The following is a 19,512-nucleotide window of genomic DNA, read 5'->3' as shown; positions in this document are numbered from 1 at the left end:
GTTATGATCTTCACAGTTTTTTTTTTGAATCCGTACCGTTGCATCCAATCTGAAGTAGCTTAGGACACTATTACCCATATCTATTGTGCCACACACATTGTAGCTTTCAATTTTGTAGATGTGGGGGTTCGGTTTATCGAGATCTTGATCGTGGGTAGAGTCTGGTTCCTTCATCCGCCGCTCCGCATGCCCACTGCCTAACTTGCAACAAGTCACTAGGGCTGTGAAAGCCCAGTAACCCTCCGACGATCAAGTTAGATGTAGGGAGAAGTGTATAGGTCTAGGGTTAGGGTAGAATGGCGTACCTCTCCAGGTTAGAGTCTCTTTGTATTTATAGACCTTGGTTTACTTGGCCTCCAAGCTAGCGTGTGGAGGGTACACTCAGGTAACCGCCTCGGGTGACGTCATATGTGGCGTAATGGATAAGGCAGTTACGGAGCACATGGCCAGGTCAGACCCCAATGATTACTCGCGTGGCGTAATCACATGGGGCCCTCCTGGAATGACCGTCTTTCCTCAGACGGCCTCGGGGAGTCGAGGTCAAGCATACTTCGCGCCCTTTGCTAGCGACAGAGCCCCGGCCGAACTCCTTTTACCGAGCGACAAACTGAGACGGGCGCTATGATCTTTCAGACCTACATACCGAATAGCAGACCGACACCCTGTGCATGCTCGGAGCAATGTGGCTCGGTGAACTACCGAGCCCCAGTTTCGGAGCCACTACAATAGCCCCTCAACTCACTAGAGCATCATCTTCGAGCTCGGGGGAGTTGATTATGCTTACAAATTCCCACATTGTTAGAGTCATTTATTCGTAGGTAACCGAAGCTGAAAGCGGCCTCGGTAATCGTCAGACTATTAGCCCTAACCCTAGGAGCCATGTGTTGATCATCGCAAGGTTGTTTCGTGATGCAAGGTGTCTCAGCATGTGCCGCGTCAGTTGATTGGTACGAAACATCCATTCGGAGACACGTGTTAGCCTCCTAGTGGCTCGGTGAGCAGTGCTCCAACTCTTATGCAGGCTTTCCGGTGCTGACTGTCCAATGAATGCCACGTGTCAAGGATCTGACGACTCGGTGCGAGTCGCTTCGTTTCCCGTGCGCCCCTTCGAATCCTTCCCTTATAAAAAAGGGTAGCCGGAGAGAGAATGTCACTTTCTCTTTCTCTCTCTCTCTCTCTCTCTCTCTCTCTCTCTCTCTCTCTCCATCGTTGATGCTGCTGCTCTTTGTCTTCAATCGAGTCTTGAGGTGATTTGGAAGCGGATCTTCTTACGAATCTCAAGTATGCTGATCTCCCTACGTTAATCTCCAGTTTTTAGACATTTTTTCCGCGTTTTTCATCATTTTTTTGGGTGCGTTGAGGCAGAGACGTTGTCTGTCGTCTTCTGAAGCATGACTGTGCAATATTCATTGCATTGTTCATGTTCTTCCCGACGCGTATCTCCTTCCCGAGGCGTATCTCCTTCCCGAGGCCATCGAGATAATCCCCAGCCCCAAGTGTTCTTCCCGAGGAAGGATATCCTATTGAGTGGTGCTATTTACACCGACCATTTCCTACCGACGGTATACCAACGGCTGCGCGCGGCCGTCTCCGGCCACCGGACGCCGATCCGAGCCGTCCAAAAAATTTATAAAAAAAAAATCGAGGGGCCCAACGGGGGAATCAACGGCATCCGATGTGTGTAGGGTGCTTAATCTAAACACCCTATTTTTCGTGTATAGGGTGTTTAGATCAAGCACCTTACACACATCGAATGCCGTTGATTCCCACGGTGGGCCCCTCGGTTTTTTTTTTAAAAATTTTTGGACGGCTCAAATCGGTGTCCGGTGGCCGGAGATGGCCGCGCGCGGCCGTCGATACGTATAGGATTTTCATATCCTATTATTGCCTGTGACCTAGAGGTTCCAAGGAGTGATGACCAGTCCATCCCAAGCGTTAGATCTTCTTCACCCTTAAGCATGTAGCTAATGGGTCTTACATATCCCTTTTGGCTAGGTAGAGGTGAATGGTCGTTGAGATCTCCTCAGACAGTTCCAGTAGCTCGGTCTCTTCTCTTGTTATCGACGAGCAGATACATGAGACCCTCCGGCTTTTAGCGTTCTACCGAACTCTGTTCGATTTCATTGAGCCCTTTGATCATTTGAGAGCCTCGCGCCCGATCACGTCATTTGATTCTCGGGAGATGGAGACTCCCAGCACCTCAAATCAAGGGCCGGGACCTTTTGAGAATTCTCCAGAGGAGGTTCAGGGATGCAGGAGGGCGGTAAGTCCATGCTCCTATCAGAACCAGTTCTTTAGCTACGCACTGGGCGCCTATGAAAAGTTTAGGAAGGTCTATAGCATTCCTCCAGATGTCCAAGTTCGGTTGTTGCCAACCACCGACCCTTGTCAACTGCAGCACCGACCAGGAAAGCTGATCTTCCCCCTCATGGCTATTACCGAAGGCGGAATTAGGTTCCTTCTCCACCAGTTCGTGCATTGGGTGCTTTGGACCCTGTCACTTACCTCATCTCTGCTCAAGATTAACTCCTACCGGGTCATAACGAGCATCATAGAGCTGAGGAGGCAGTAAAACCTGACGTTCGGGCTAGAGGAGCTCTTTGGGGTGTACCAGGTCGGGGTCCACCAAGACTACAATCGTTATTATCTTTCTAGTCAGTTGGGGTACGACGAGTTCCTGATCGATCACCTGCTAGATTCCGAGGAATGGGCGGGTATAGACATCTCGGTGACTGGGAACTTCATGTTTGAGCCCGGTGAAAACCTTGTTACTGGGACAACGATTCAGTTTGGGACCGGTACACCTGGTCAATAGATTTCCCATCTCCAAGCATTGCATGTTACTTTTTCTCCTTCTTGCATATGTTGATTCCTTTTCTCGATGACATCTTGCAGGTGAAAGGGTCGTGCAGAGCTTTCAGAAGAGGGCGAACCGAGGCCTCATCAACGCCACTTTTGCTATCCCATCGCAAACCGATTTGCCCCGGACCTGCTCGGTTACGTCCCAACCTACACATGATACTTAAAGAAGAAACCAAGGCAGCAGGGGGTTCTGAGGGCAGGTCGAGGAAGAGGTAGAGGAAGAGAGAGAGGAGGAAGATGAGGACTTAGGGCTCCGAAAGCCGCGGCAAACAACTCTCTCCCTTGAGGTGTTATTCGCGAAGAGGTTAACCGGAGACTCCCGAGTGGACCGAACTAAGCAGCGACATGACAGGTCGTGGTGAGAGGGTGGTGCTTAACTTGAGGAGGAGGCAGAGGGGCCATAGTGTCAGTTCTCCGCCAGGGGCGACAGGCACGGGCAGTTCAAGGGTCGCTCCCATTTCGCTGGAGGAACAGGCGGAGAAAAGACCACCGATCGAGGCGGGGGATAGCAGTTGGGGGAAGGAAAAGGAGACCATCAACATTCCGGAGGAGGAGGGGAAGCAGGATGGTGAGTCGACCGGGGGAGAGGTCGAAACCAAAGCCAGGGTTCGAGCAAGGGAGGTCCCCTGGGCCCCAGTGTTTCGTCACTTCAGTGGGCGCCAAATCCACCATGCTGACAATGCATCTTGGAACATCGGGATGGCTTATGGGGTGCTCCGAGCTTGCATACTCCTGAGGGATGCCAAAGCCATCACAGGAGCACAAAGGATTTGGTGGGGGAGATGGTGCAGCCACTTCTCAATGTAAGTTTCCCTAGTTCCCTTTTTTTCCTTCGATTAAATGCATGGCTTTTTGTAATGTTTTTACCATTCCTGTTGGCAGGCTGGCGCTCGGGCTTTGGCTATCCACGAGAAGAGCAAGGAGTAAGAACTGGAGATTGAAGAACTGAAGAAGACCCTGGCGTCAAAAGAGGAGGATCTACGGGTGGCTTAGGAGGCTTGCGACCTTTATCAGGCGGACTTCCTGAGGGTTGATGGAGAATGAGTGGTTGCAGAGACCCGAGCCAAGAACACCGAGAAAACCGTGAACATCTTGAGAGCCACCCGAGCCCAAGAGGTCGAGGCCGCAAGGGAGAGAGGCTTCGATGAGAAGTTTGACGCGGCCGGAGTGGAGTACAAGAAGAAAGTCCGGGAGATCAAGGCTGAGCTGCACAGAGACCGCTTCCGGGATGGAATGCGGTATGGCTATGAATTTCTATTGAGCAAGCTCGATCTTCCCGAGGATTCGGAGCTCCGTGTCGTGCCCGAGCTGCCCCCTGAAGAGCTCATGCTGCCCGAGGAAGAGGATGAGGAGGTGCCGAACCTCGACGCCCAGGCCAACCTCGCAGACTGGACCGATCCCAACGCCACTGTTGCAGCGGATGCATAGGATGACTCCCCTCTGTTTTGAAAACACTTGTATTTTGATTGAACTTGACTGGACGGTTCCAGACATTTGGAATTTGTCGTTCTAGAGTTATGTAATTAATTTGGCTGTGACTGGCACCGAACAATTGGCCTGAGCCAGATCACTTGTAATAATGGTTAAGTAGGACTGGCGTCGAACAATTGACCTGAGCCAGATCCTCGGTTGACTTTAATTTACTTCATACACTTTGGTTTTGTAGCTTTTGCACATAAACGTCCTTTTCGAACACTTGTGTTTTATCTTCGAAATGCTTCCATGTGATTGTGGTAGTAGCTAAGGTATGCATGTGACCCCTACTTCGGGTAAGCTTGTGAGTCAGATGAATAAGCATACTCAGAGAATTAATATGTTCGGAAAAAAATTGAATTGTCAGTGCCCCATGCTTCGGGCGGGCTTGCTAACCATATGGGTAAGATTGGAACCAAAGCAGAGTACGAAGAAAAATGCGTGTTGAAAAAGTGAGTTTCCAGTGCCCCTTGCTTCGGGCGATCTTGCACGGAGCCGGGCGAGCTAAACCGAAGTATTTAGATGAAAATCGTTTTTAAATTTCCCGAGCTCCTGCTTCGAGTTAAGCTGCCTCGACTATGCAGGGGGGGTACCCAAATCAAGGGGATGGACAAGTAATGTCACACGCTAGGATAAGTCTGTTAGGGGATAAGTGTCGAGGTCCCATATAGGTCGGCGTCGGCCAAGGGTTCGGGACACAGCTTATCCGAGCACTAAGTGGCTTTATAATGGATTGAGGTAAGGGGCTCAGGGAAAAGACCGAGTATCCTTATAACGATCCGTCAAAAATCCGAACGACCATGTTGGTCAGGAAGACTTAGTGGGAATTACGCCGGAAGGGTTTTACCTTTTAAAGGGCCAACTGGCCAAGTCCAAGAAGTCGAACTAAAATTTGTGCGAGAATAAACCAAGTGATAGAAAGTAAACAATAGTAAAAATGAGAACAAATGCTAGGAAAGAAAAGATAGCTTTTCATTTATACTTGTCCGAATTCTGTCATTACATTCATAAATTGCTTCAAAAACAAAGAAACTAAGAAAGTAAAGAAACATGGGGGGGGGGGGGTTGCCAATGGGGCTCTGCACCAAGGCAGCCGCTAACCATAAAACTTCTTGAGGTTATTAGCATTCCAAGATTTTGCAATAGGAGCGCCATCCAGCTTTTCCAACTTGTAATTTTCCAAGCCTAGGTGTTTGAGGACACAGTATGGACCCTCCCAATTGGGCATAAGCTTTCTTTTCTTGTAATTTTGAACGACCGAAGGCAGACGCTTCGGTTGTAGCCTTTGGCAACCTCTTGTTGATACAAAGCGAGCCTGATCCTTGCGTTTTCGCTCTTCTGCCAAGTCGAAGTTAGAGGCAATTGCGTCATTATTAATCGATTCGTCAAAGTTTTCAGTACGGATCGTGGGAAGCTTGACCTGGAGGGGAATGACGGCCTCCATCCCAAATGCCAAGGAGAAAGGGGTGCATTCGGTGGAGCGCCGAGGGGTAGTTCGTTAGCCCTAGAGTACCTCGGTAATTCTTCAGCCCATTTGCCCTTCGGGATTCGAGTCGGAGTTTGAGTCTGAAGGAAATAGCCTTGTTGGTAGCCTCGGCCTCCTCATTACCCTGAGGGTATGCCAGAGTGGATGTGTCCCATTTGATGTCGTACTCATCGAGGAGGGCCCTGTATTTCTGCCTGGTGAACTGCTTCCGGTTGTCAGTGATGATGGCGAAGGGTACACCGAAGCGGCATATGATATTTCTCCAGATGAAACGAATGACATCGGGTTCCTTAATGGTCACCATGGGTTCGGCCTCGACCCATTTGGAGAAGTAGTTTGTAGCGGTTAGGAGAAATTTGAATCCGTCAAGCGCAACTAGGAGCTTGCCCACGATGTCCATGCCCCACTGCAAGAATGGCCATGGACTAGTAAGAGGGTTGAGGTCCCAAGCAAGCTGGTGGATGATAGGAGAAAACATTTGGCACTTTTCGCACCGTTTAACGTACTCCTCGGAATCATGCTTCATTGTTGGCCACCAATAACCCTGACTGATGGCTCGATGAACGAGGGAACGTCCTCCTGAGTTATAACTACTATCGCCAGCGTGAAGCTCTTCAATGATGTCAGGCACCTGGTGTGGGTGTGCCACCAAGTATGGGTCGGTAAAGGACCGTCGGTAGAGCTTGTCATTGGGGTTCAACCAGAAAAGGATAGCCTTGTTGCAGAGTCGGTGAGCTTCCTTTTTTTTTTGGAGAGGAGGATATCATCACGTAGGTAGCTGACAATCTCGTCCATCCAGCTCGGTACAAGCTCGATATTGAGGACTTCGTGATCTAGAACGTCAAGCTCAAAACTGGGTTTGTCGATAGTGCCGAAGGAAATAGAGTGGCGTCCCAAGGCCGAACATACCGAGGCAAGTCTAACGAAGGCGTCGGCGTGTGCGTTTTGCTCTCTAGAAATGTGTTCAATCTGAATGGCCTTGAAGATTTTAGTGAGTCGGATAGCTAAACTGAGGTTTATGTGCATGCGCTAGTCCCGAGCTTCATATTCTTCAGTGAGCTGATTAACAACCAATTAGGAGTCACTGTAGACGACCAGCTTTTCAATGCCAAGTGCTTCGGCGGCCTTAAGTCCTGAGATTAGGGCTTTATATTCGGCCTCTTTGTTTGAGGCTGAGAAGCTAATGAAAAGGGAGCTTTCATGCAGGATGCCAGTGGGAGAAAGGAGTACGATCCCAACCCCGACGCCTCGGCTGTTGGAGGCTCCGTCAACGTACATTTTCCAGACATCATCGCGGAACAACTTCCAGGCGGTGTTAGGGTGAGCTTGGAGCGCTGCTTCAAGATTGGGGGTTGTACCCGAGGCGGGGGAATCGCTCGGAGTAAGCTCTGCGATGAAATCAGCAAGGGCCTAAGCTTTGATAGCCATTCGGGGCTGGTATTGAATTTTGAAGTTAGCAAGTTCCACTGCCCACTGCCCACTAGGAAATTCAGTTTGAGAGATCTGCTTTCCGAAGGAAAGATTTGAGAGGGAACTCAATGAGAACGATGATTCGGTGAGCCTGAAAGTACGGAGCAAGCTTTTGAGAGGTCGAGATGAGGGCGAGGACAAGCTTCTCCAAAGGCAAATAACGCGTCTCGGCAGGGGTCATCGTCTTGTTTGAATAATAGATGGGCTGGTAGTCTCGACCCTCCTGACGGACGAGCACCGAGCTTATGGTGTGTGGGGAGACGACTTGGTACATGAATAAGTCTTCATGGTCCCGAGGCGTGACGAGCAGCGGAGGCTCGGAGAGGTAAGCCTTTAGCTATTGTAATGCGCGGTCACATTCCTCAGTCCAGTGAAACTACGTCGGTTGCCTTTCAAAAGAGTGAAGAATGGTTGGCACTGTCGGAGGACCAACTGATGAACCGGTTAAGGGCAGCTGCCATGCCGGTGAGACGCTGAACATCCTTTTTATTGTGCGAAGCAGAGAGTTTTTCAATTGCAAGGGGCTCTGTGGGGTCTGCCTTGATGCCGCGTCGGGAGACGAGGTGATTGAGGAATTTTCCAGAACTAACCCCGAAGGCACACTTTCCTGCATTAAGACGAAGCTTGTGAGTCTTGAGGATCTTAAAGGCTTTGGCGAGATGAGCTAGGTGATCACTGGCTAGCATGCTTTTCACAGCCATGTCATCAATGTAAGCCATCATGGTGCCGCCCAGCAAACGCTCGAACATTTTAGTTATCATACATTGAAATGTAGCCTCGACATTTTTTAGACTTGACCCAAAATACCATGCAGGGTGATGAAGGCTGTGTTTTCAACATCGCCTTCGCTCTTTGCTATCTGATGATAGCCTCGGTAGGCGTCCATGAAACTGAGTCGGTCATGACCGGCGGTTGCGTCGACTAACAAATCGATCCGCGGAAGGGGGAAGAAGTCCTTCGAGCAGACATCGTTGAGATTGGAATAGTTGATGCACACACGCCACTTGCCATTCTTTTTCTTAACAACCACTGTGTTGGCTAACCACCTAGGGTACCGAACTTCGAGCATTGAGGAGTCGGCCAACTTCTTCGATGACGGCCTCGGACTGGACTGAGGAGGACCGCCTTGCCCACTGTACAACTGGACGTCTGTTTTTGTCAATGTTGAGCTCGTGGCAAATGAACGAGAGGTCTATCCCGAGCATCTCGTACGGGGTCCAGGCAATACCTCGATGTTACGCTTTAAGAAATCGACCATTTGGTCTCGCACGGTATCACTGAGGGAGGATCCGACAAGGAAGAAACAGGAGCCATCCTCGTTGATGTGAATAGTGATGAGGTCTTCAATTGCTTTTTCGTCGGCCCTTCTGCCGACGTCTTCAAGAATTGGGGCGTCGGGGACCTCAATGAGGTTGACCTGAGATGTCTGTTTGCTACTGCGAACAGCGTTAGCATAGCATCTTTTAGCAGCGGTCTGGTCTTTGTAAAGGTCTTCCTGACGTCTGTAAGCGCCAATGAACCGGACCACCTGGTGATAAATGGAGGAAATATCCTTCATCTTATGGAGCCAAGTGCGCCCGACAATGTCATTGTAAGGGCTAAGAACATCCATCACAACAAACTCCATATCGTGCGTTACCGACCCGACACGAACGGGAAGGGTAATCCATGCCAAGGGGCCACACCAAAGCCTCGTTGAAACCAATTAGGGGAACCTTGGAGGGATAGAGATCAGACTTAGAGAGCTTCAGGTCTTTGAACAGAGAATAATACATAACCTCAGCTGAACTGCCCTGGTCAACGAGGACGCACCGAACGTTAAAGGTTCTAATGGAAGCATGACCGCGAGAGTGTCATTGTGAGGGAGCTGGACGCGGTCTAGATCTTTCTCGGTGAACGAGATAGTCCACTTGGAGCCGTCATCGGTTCGGGCGCGCTTTGGCTCGGGACCCACTAACATGACTTTGTTGGATGAAGAAGCATCACTGAGCTCGGCACGGATGACGCGTGCAGCCTCGGCATTCAGGGAACTGTGGATGACGTGGATCGTTTGGATCTCCTCTTCATTTTGGGTCTCGGCTCGCTGTGCCTGAGCCCTGGTTTTGTCGTGGTCGATGAGATTACTGAGGTGGCCACCTAGAACAAGCTGCTCCAAGTAAGCCTTGATGGGCTTGCATGCGGTGCTGAAGTGGCCTTGCTCATTATGGTAACTGCATCGGGCGATTGGATTCTAAATCTTCCCGTTCTTAGTGCTAAGCTTCTGGTTCAGGAAGAAGAAGTAGGGCTGATCTTTAACCTGATCAATGATTTGATAAAAGGGGGACGGTGAAGACGATCTTTTCGGCGTTGAAATCGCTCGACTTTGGTCCCCTCTTTGGAGATTGCTTAATGTTGTTAACCTGCTTTTTACAAGTCGGGAAAAGTGCGGCAGCTGGGACGATTGTCGAAACGACAGGGACCTTCAGGCTCGCAGGCTTCCTGATTCCCCTCTCCACCTTGGACTCGATTAACTGACACCACCCTTCGATGTGGGTCATGAGCTCTTTCATGGATCCAGGCTTGTGCCGAGCCAAGTCGTCGTATACCTGTTCATCCTGCGAGGTGAGACCAAGCTTAAATCCTCGAGCTGAGATAACTCCGTCGCATCCCTCGATTCCGTTGAAAAGCTCCCAGTAATGACCGACATACTGGCGGAGCGTCTCGTCGCTTCGTTTGCGCAGTGCGATAAGAGAATCGATTTCCTTTTCGTGCTTGTTGTTGGTGACAAACCGAGCCATGACGATGTTGTAAAGGGAATCAAACGAGGAAATGGACCGGGTGGGTAGCTAGTTAAACCATGTGAGGCCCAGGTTCCCGAGGCTTGCGGCAAAGACTTTTCACAGAAAAGCATCATCTGAGGACTCGTTTCGGAGGAACAGTGACATAACATGCTTGTACTGTACCAGGTGAGTGTACGCCTCGAACTTGCCATCATACTTGACAAACTTAGGTTGTGTGAAACCTTTTTTTTTTTTTTTTTTTGGGGGGGGGGGTGACCGAATCAATTTCTCTTGTGAATGGAGAAGTCGTGAGTCTCGAGTCGGGCGTCGCGACGAGGTCGGGACCATCTAGATGCTCGGTCACAGAACGCTTCTTTGGGACGAGATGATCCAACCTTTCGTACTCTTTTCTCTTTGGCGGAATGCTTTCCGACTTCTAGGGGGAGTGTTTGTGCCAGTTCTTTCTGTAGCTATCCCGAGAGTGGTGCTCAAGGCGCTCGGTGACTAGGCTTCTGTCACGACCACTTTTGGGGTGTTTGACGATCGGGCTTTTTTCGCGTCCATTTTTTAGGCGTTCGTGGTACCCCTTGGTTTGGTATTTCACGAGGCTGTTATCCTCCTTTGCAATTTTCGTGAAACTAGGGGTGGGCTCGGCGCGCCCCTTTCCCATTCTGACAGAATGGGTGGAGGAGATGGAGACACTTCTTGTTCCGAGCCTCTCAAAGGCGGATCGCTTCTCATGATGTCCTACAGGGTTGAGATTAGGGGAACGGGAGTGCTCCCTGAGCCACGCACCCTTTTCAGTATGGCCTCCTTCCTCTGGTGGTTCGAGACAATCTTTGGCTGAAGACCGAGGTCGGTGCTCCACCAGAGGGCCTCCTCCATAGCTGCGAGGAGGGCTGCGTTGGCTTCTCCGTCTGTCACAACTTCCGGTGGATTGGGATGGGGTGATTTGGAGGAGGTGCTTGATCTCTGGAGGAGGTGGATTGGTACTTTCATTCATTTATTTTTGTCATAATTAGTTCATCCACTGTGTCGACTTAGTCCCACTACATTAGTCAGTTTTCGAAATTGGAAACAAAAGTGCCGAGAGAGTATAGTAAATATATGAATGGAAATGATTGGGTAGGCAAAAGTCATAAAAAGATAATAATAAATATATGATTGGAAATGATTTTGCCAGTACAAACTCTAGCTAAGAAGATTATCATATGTGTTTTCGATCGAACCTATTCAATTACTAGTAGATGATCATCTATAATTGTGATTTCAAAAAAATACAACTATTACTACAAATAGGATTACTTTTTCAAAAAACACTTGGTTTTAGGCTGGTGTGAGATTGTTCAAAAATATGTTGGGCAAACGAAGTTATATAATTTCAAAGCTTTTGAGAAAGTCTATGCTATAATTCTTATAAAAAATTGAAACTTACATAGAGTGGTCGCTTGGGCTTATCCGCTTCTCGGTCCATCTAGCTATGTATTATATTAGATCACAAACTTTTATTGATCAAAAGGGTGGCAATGAATTTGAACCTACATGAACTTTCCAACATGCAACTTTCACTATAACAACAAAGAATGGCAATTTATCTGATGCTTAAATTTACCTGAAATTCCTTGAATTAACATTCCATAGGGGAAAAAGAAAACCCCTTTTCTCCTCTTTTCAACAAAGCAGTTCAGCCACAAAGTTTCACCATCACTATTTTGATTTTTCTGCATAAAGAAAACGAAGAAAAATCGAAGTTAATTCAGAATTAGAAACAGAAGAAAATCACCATTATGTCTGTCTCTACAGACTCTACCTCAAAAATCGACTATTTTGGAAGCAGAGGGTTGTCCATAATTTTTTTGTATTTTTTTTTTTTTTTGTACATGATTTGTTTTTGCTGTTGCCACTTCCACTTGTACTTGTTCCAGGGTCAACGCGGAGAAGACACGGACGACGAGGTCGTTCTTCCAGAGTCAAGAATGGCCGAGGAGAGAGAGTGTTTGTCCCATGTGGAAAGAAATCTCAGAGAAACTTCTCCTGTGGAAATCTGAGGGGCAATGGCCCATTCCCTAGACCCATGTTCACGTAGCTAATTAACCATGATTTTCCCTAGACCCATGTTCACGTAACTATTAACCATGATTTGGACGGATGGCTACTTCGCCCCCGCCCCCCCCAGCTCTCTCTCTCTCTCTCTCTCTCTCTCCCTCCCCCCCCCCCCCCCCCCCCATGGCGGGATTAGTGATACGAGGAAAAACATGACATCTTCAATTCAATACTCCATTTTTACCTCTATTTCTCCATTTGAATATCAAAAAATAAATCTAATCTTATTACAAAAGTGATTTTGGAGGAAATCTAACTCCAACCCATTACTACTCTATTTCTACCTCTATTTTTTTAAAAGCTCACCCCAAATCTCAAATTTCACTACTTGTCCTCCAAAATTCAAATTCTCATTTTTCTAACTTTATAAAAGACATACTCAATATTGGTCTTATTTTGAAGATATTGATCTTTTGATTGGTACCAATTTTATAAATAAATAAAAAAATACATGTATCAATACTAATTTGATGAACAAAATAGGATCCTGAAGAGGGTCAACAATGAAATGTAGGAGATCCTCCAATTTTTTGTCCATCCTCCAAATTTGGAGTACAAAACTTGATCCTCTCAAATGGAGGAGGAAATGGGAACATGGGTTGGAATTGTATTTCCTCCAAAAATGGTCTCATTAAATGGAGAAATAGAGAAATGGAGGATGCATTAGAGGTGCTCATATTACCAATCATGCAGTGTCACATAGACATGTATGATTAGTGTTGTGCCCCTAGAATTATTGGGAGCCAATATGGCGCTGCCTCACGTTTTTTATTTTCAGGAATCATTCGTACTATATTTACTTCTAGCATCCGGTAATGGAAATGGGTAATTAATAATTATGATACCTACTATTCAATCAAAACCAGTCAAACCCAATGGCTTCGGTTGCTAAATTCTATTGAACTTGCACCCCATATTTATCTACTAGTGTTTATCTGTGCCTACAGCACTATGCATTCCGATTGAAATTGTCCGTACTTATGACACTGCACTTGCTAGCTAATGACTCAAACACTAAATCAATTCATTAGTGTGTAGTATCTGATCCTCTTCTTAGTGGCACGAAAGAGAATTACCCGTGCTTACGGTACTCCTCCAACTAATCTTTTAAGGTAGCTACAAAGAACTATCAATTTTCTTATGAAATTCCAGTAAATACCAAGTAAAAAAGTTAAAATGGCACTACTATGGATCCCCCACCACATACATTTAACCCATTTGCAGAAATGAAAAAACATATTAAAACCCAGAAATCAAAAATCTCAATGTAACTTCAATCACTAATAATTATCAAACGCCATAAACTAACCGTATAAAGAGTTAAAAAAAAAATAGTTAAACCGCGAGAAAAAAACAGTCGATCGAAAAAAGCTACATAGAACTCAGGCTTTGGTTGAAATACCTCAGTGTAAGCGATCATCTAAGGCATAGTGCTTGCCCTTGCCTACGGCACTACCCACCCCGATTGGAATTGACTCAATTTGCTGAAAATTATGTACCCATGGAGTTACTATTTTGAAGTTTAATTTCTACCAAGACTTGCATCAATTTATACCCATGTAGGCACGAGCAACCCGATGATAGCAGAAAAAGGAAGGGAGAAAAATAAAAAGAGGGGTCTGAAAACACATGGGCCTGGGAGCGAACTATACTACTAAACTATCATTCAAAACGGAACTTCAACATGAGTCAAAATAACAAAACTCAATTATGTGTAACATTTAACAACACACCCACCCACCCACACCAAAAAAATCACCCAAATTTCTTGAACACTTGGAACAGACACAAATTCTACCCGGAATAGCAGCTAGATTGAAATTTAAACACTACTTGCACCTTGGAAAGAAACAAATACAAAAAAATCCCAAACAAAAGTTTCACACAGCTTTCAGAAAATGGTTTCTTTGTTAGACCCATTACCTTTGCTTTCACGGAGCTTTCTTGGCCCAGCTTTCACGTAGCTTTCATCAAACCAGCTTTGCCGGAATAAATCAAAAATCCCAAAGGAATGTTTCTTGACCTAGCTTCCGATGGAATTTGTTGACCTCGGTGGGGATTCGAAAAATGATAGGAACAGGGGGGAGAGAGAGAGAAAGGGGGGGGGGGGGGGGGGGGGGGGGGACCCGAACGACAAGATCTAGAATTTTTTTTTTCTTTTTAATTATGACAACGACAAAAGCTGGGTAAAAAGAAAAGATGACATTTTTGTGAAATATTTGAAAGATTGTGGGCACTTTCTTACGAGAGTTGGAGAGCACATATCAACCCTTGGATCAAAACAAATTTAAGCCGTTGCAACAACTTGTCCCCACACCCTTGTATTTTATTAGATAGATAGCTAGGTAATCGGTTAGAAGAAATCCATGTCCATGCACGCTATTCAAGCGCACCTTCTCCCTCAAGAGGAGGACTGGCAGTGGTTTACCTGTGCGGTTCATCGGATTAGGGAAAAATAAAAAAAGAGGTTAGAAAAAATCCATGTCCCTGCACGGTATTCAAGCGCACCCTTCTCCCTCGGGAGGAGTACTAGCAGTGGTTTACCTTTGCGGTTCGTCGGATTAGGAAAAAAGAAAAAAAAGAGGTTAAAAGACATACTTGTCCTTGCACGGTATTCGAGCACACCATTCTCCCTCGGAAGGAGGACTTGTAGTGGTTTACCCATGCGGTTCATCGTATTAGTACTTACTCGTGCCTACGACACTTGCTAGCTAATGGTTGAAACACTAAATCGATTCATGAAAGAGAATTACCCGTGCTTACTATACTCCCCCAACTTATAGGGGTGGAGGTAGATCTAGGCTTTGAATCAGCAACAATCCGTGGTGGGTGAACATGAGTGGGCCGCGATCAGGAGGCAGCAGCAAGGATGAAGGGTGAAGTGATAACATGGGTTTTTTTTTTTTTTTTTGGGGGGGGGGGGGGGGGGGGGGGGGGGGCCTCTCGCCTTGCTACTAGTTAACCAGGGTTTGAAATTATTATTTTTATCCGATCTGGTTTTGAAATTTGAAAATGGGTTTGAGTAAGACAGATGGCATTTGTGTAATAAACTAAGAAAGTATGGGCACTTTGTTAAGGGTAGGATTGAAGTGATTGTAGACACCCCAATCTGGGCTTCTAGATTAATTTACTTTCGATTTTTTTTATTCTGCAATGATGAAACGGATCAAGAACACTCCGGGAATGATAAGTATTTGAGTTTTGAGTGTTTTTGAAAAACCCTTGAACCTAACATAATCCTAAGCCACTTCAAAAGCCAAAAACCCTACTGGCACACGTTGGTTGAGAACCAGCGCGCGCGGGTCAAGCTGCCAGGTGTGGTCAACAGCCAAAGCTTGACTGTTGACCAACACGAGAGATGGTTTGACGCGCGCACGCTAGTCCATGACCTGCGCGCGCCGGTCAAGCTGCCAGGTGTGGTCAACAGTCAAAACTTAACTGTTGACCCACAACGTGTTGATATGACACGAGTGCGCCAAGGCGCAATACGCCGCGTCAGTCAAAGCCTGTCCCCATCACCTTTATGGGTTAGGAAGCTTAGCCACCAAGTAACCCTCAGCCAGCCTCGTGGACTAGCTGAGCTCCTCTCTTTGCAGCTCCATACCTACCACTTCTCTCCTATAAATACCCTCATGGTTCTTCCATTAAAAGGTTTCCAAGTTTTCAAAAGGCTACAAAATTCACACTTTGAGTGACACTAAAATCACTTGCAAATCCTAATCCCAAGAGCATAGCTTGTTCTTCCTCTTCTAAACACTCACCTATCACTCAAACACCTCATTCAATTTCAAAGCTCAAACATTCATTCAAATCCAAAATCACTTGACGTATTAACTGGGTTTCTGTTGATATATCATTCTTTTTTAGGATTGGGATCGAAAAGCCTCGAAACTCAAAAGGATCAATATGCTTGAAGATTTTTAGTCTTGACATGTTTCATGTTTTTTTTTAAGATGTCTCCTTGAGGCATGCATGTTCGTTAATATTATATATCGTTTTTTATTTTAATCAGTGTTTTGGATGGTGTTTTTTTATTTGATCAAGTTTTATTCATTTGAGTTTATTCTATGCGTTTTACTTGGTTGAATTTGTTGTTTAGTATTTATTAGTGTGTGCTGAATATTCTAGTCGTGACTTTAGGTACGAGCATGCGCTAGTCTATCTATCTATCTATATACTATAGAAATGTAGTTAAATCCATAAACCTCTCAACCCTCGATTCTAAATTCCTAGAATTTTGAGATTTTTTTTAAAAAAAAATGGAAGACAGAAAAACATGGGGGGAGGGGGACCTACGAAATTATTCTAATGCCCAACATCGGTTTCGTCATGTGGTACTCCAAGTTCATCGAACATGGGACCGAAAAAATATCAAACTATATTTTATCACTAGCGTTGTGTCCGTTCGATACATAGAGTCGGAAAAAATTAATGTTATTTTTTTATTCCATGCAATCTGAGCCGTCTATTGCCAAATATGAACAACCTAAATTGGCCCAATAGACATGTTGTTTCGGAGATATAGCACGCGCGCATCCCGGGTTCTTTTCTATCAACTAGCGTCGTTCCTGTTCGATGCACATGACAAAATATTTGTGTGGCTTCGCTACAAAATATCAAGTTCAGACAAATTTTTTTGTTTGTCCTGTGCATCGAACGGGCAAAGCTAATTTTTCCCAGAGAAATGGATGCAAGGAATTATGGAAACAACAATGCTACAATCACACACACACACACACACACACACACACTCACAAAGGAGATGGGCCCCGCACACACTGGAGACACACTCAAAATGGGGTGAGCCCCACACCCTTTGGTGTGGGTAGGGCCCACCCCTTTTGTAAATGTGTGTGTGTTAGTGTTTGTGTATGATTATAAAATGAGAAAATCTACAATACACACCACTTAAAATGGTGCATCATATGCACCTATTTTGTGGTTCATTCATAACATTTTAGAGTGTTTCGTAATTTTTGTTCTAGAATTCATAACTTTTTAGTAATACGATTCGTAACGTTTTCATTATGATTCATAACATTTTGGTGTATCTTGTAATTTTTATATGATTCGTAACTTTTTAGCAATACAATTCGTAACATTTTCCCTATAATTCATAACATTTTGAACGGTGCATATGATACACACCAAAATAAGGGATGTGTATTGTAGTCTTTCCCTTATAAAATTATTGATTATGGCAAACAAGGGAAACATGATATATGTATGAATCCAATTTATCTTAATCAAACGCGCATCGGTTGTATCCTGAACTCTTGTTAATGATACACATGAGCAGATTTCTTCATTTTTGCTTGTATTCTGTTTGTTGTTTCAATTACATGTGTCCCTTATTGTGTTATGGTTTTGTACTGGGATTTCATTTGATATTTCTCTACCTAGTCTTGGACGGGATTCTCATATCTAGTGTTTAATTTGCTTTTGCAGGGTGTTCTAGGGTCTACTTGCAGTTCTCATGTTCCGAATTAGGCAGTTTGGTGTATTCCTGGGTTTTGCAATGTAATCTTCGCCTTCGGGCTTGAATGAATTGACAGTTTAAAAAAAAAACCTCTAGTTAAGTGCTTCTGGACATCACCACCATGCAATGCTTCTTAGGGTATCCACAAAGTTATAATCAAAAAATGATAACCAAAAGTACCACATTAGCTTTTGATTATTCATTTAAGAGGTTGCTAAGATGAACAATATAGATGTCTACAATGATATAATCAAAATTGGATAACCAAAACTTGTCACATCATCTTTTCAAACTACAAAAAATTAAAAATTATGAACAATAGAAAATAATTTTTTTAAAAATAGTTTTGAAACTAATAAAAACTATTTACTAGAAATAGAAATAGTTTTTGAAATTTTTTTTGGAAAGAAAGTATTTTTAAAAAAAATGTTTTTAATCTTTTAGTAAAATATTTTATTTTCAAAAATATTGTTTAAAAAGAAAGTGAGAGAGGAAAATGGAAGAGAGATAGAACATTTTTATATAATGATTGGTGTATTTGACTGAGAATATATATGTAAGGTCTATTAAATTTGATTATTGTAAAAAAATTGCTAGTTCTGGTTATTTATAAAAAGTTTGTTAAGTTTGATTATAGCATTGTGAGTCATATTTTGCACCAATATTATTAACTTTAAAAACTTTTTACTCTTAATTATAGCTTTGTGGATACTCTTAGGGATGACAATTTCCTCTTCTTCACCCCATCCCAGCTTCTAAACTCTCCACCCTGATCCAATAAGAGCATCCACACTGTAATAAGCAAATTAGTATGGATAAGCAAGCTTAACAACAATGTTAAAAAAATACCTCACATTGTAATAAGCAAAGTTATAAATCTTTTAGCAAATAACCAAATTTCACCCATTCTATAACCAAACTTAACAACTTTTACCAATAACAAAAACTCAATAATCAAACTCAATAACCAAATTCAAAACTAAAAAACTAAAAAACACCCCACATTAGAATCGTCTCATCGAGATGAATAATTTGGTGTGGTCGGGTGCGTGATTAGAACTCGTTTGTAATTGGACATAGGTGCATTGTATATTGTGGGGGTTTTTTTTATAGGGATGCAAAAATAATCAATGTGGAGGTAAAGTTTGTTAAGTTTGATTATGAATTAAATGGATAATCAAATGCTGACGTAGCACATTTTGATTATTGATTTTGATTATTCCTATTGCGGATGCTCTAAGCAGATGGGGTCAGGGTCGGAAGCGGAGAAGCCTCGCAAAATAAAGAGATCAAGAAAACAATGCTGATTTGTTATTATTTCCAACACCTGCCTCGAACCTCTCCCCCGATTCAATAAGCAGATGGGGTCGGGGCCGGAAGCGTTCTGCTTGTATAATAAAGAGATCGAGAAAGCAATGCTGATTTGTTATTATTTCTGACATGAATCTTCTCCGCCTGTGACCTTTCCATTCCGATTCAATAAGCAGATGGGGTCGGGCCCGGAAGTGGAGAAACCTTGTATAATAAAGAGATCGAGAAAGCAACGCTGATTTGTTATTTCCAACATGAATCTTTGTAAGCACCGAAATAATTAATCTAAGGGCCCGTTTTGATGCGGAATAAGAATTGTGGGTATTAATTATGAAGGGGAGATAAGATAGTATGAGATACTATGTAAGAAGGATTGACCCACATTAATGTGAAAGATTGATTAAATAGTACTTGATTTGGATGAGAGATAAAATGGGGAATAAGGTTATTTTGTAGTTAAAGGAATAGAGAGGGGCTATTATCTTGGAGTATTATGTAAGAACATCTCAGAACCTCCCTATAAATAATCTCTTCCGGTGGTATTAGGGGGTACAATATAATCCGGGGCT

General features: G+C 44.5%; 1 protein-coding gene across 2 annotated transcripts in view; it reads right to left on the bottom strand.

The window, feature by feature from the left end:
- Positions 1-12,079, bottom strand: part of LOC131304499 (receptor-like protein kinase FERONIA) — a 64,083-nt gene extending 52,004 nt beyond the window's left edge. Inside the window, exons 1-2 of one of the 2 annotated variants that reach the window (XR_009192417.1) lie at positions 11,861-12,079; positions 11,663-11,771 (exon numbers count right to left, since the gene is read on the bottom strand). The gene's annotated coding sequence lies outside the window, so the exon portion shown is untranslated. The remainder of the gene's footprint in view (positions 1-11,662; positions 11,772-11,860) is intronic. The other variant, XM_058331744.1, reaches the window with a different exon arrangement.
- Positions 12,080-19,512: the final 7,433 nt, after the last annotated feature.

The sequence above is a fragment of the Rhododendron vialii genome, chromosome 10a, assembly GCF_030253575.1.
Source record: "Rhododendron vialii isolate Sample 1 chromosome 10a, ASM3025357v1".
Lineage (NCBI taxonomy): Eukaryota > Viridiplantae > Streptophyta > Magnoliopsida > Ericales > Ericaceae > Rhododendron > Rhododendron vialii.
This window is presented reverse-complemented; position numbering and strand designations above follow the sequence as displayed.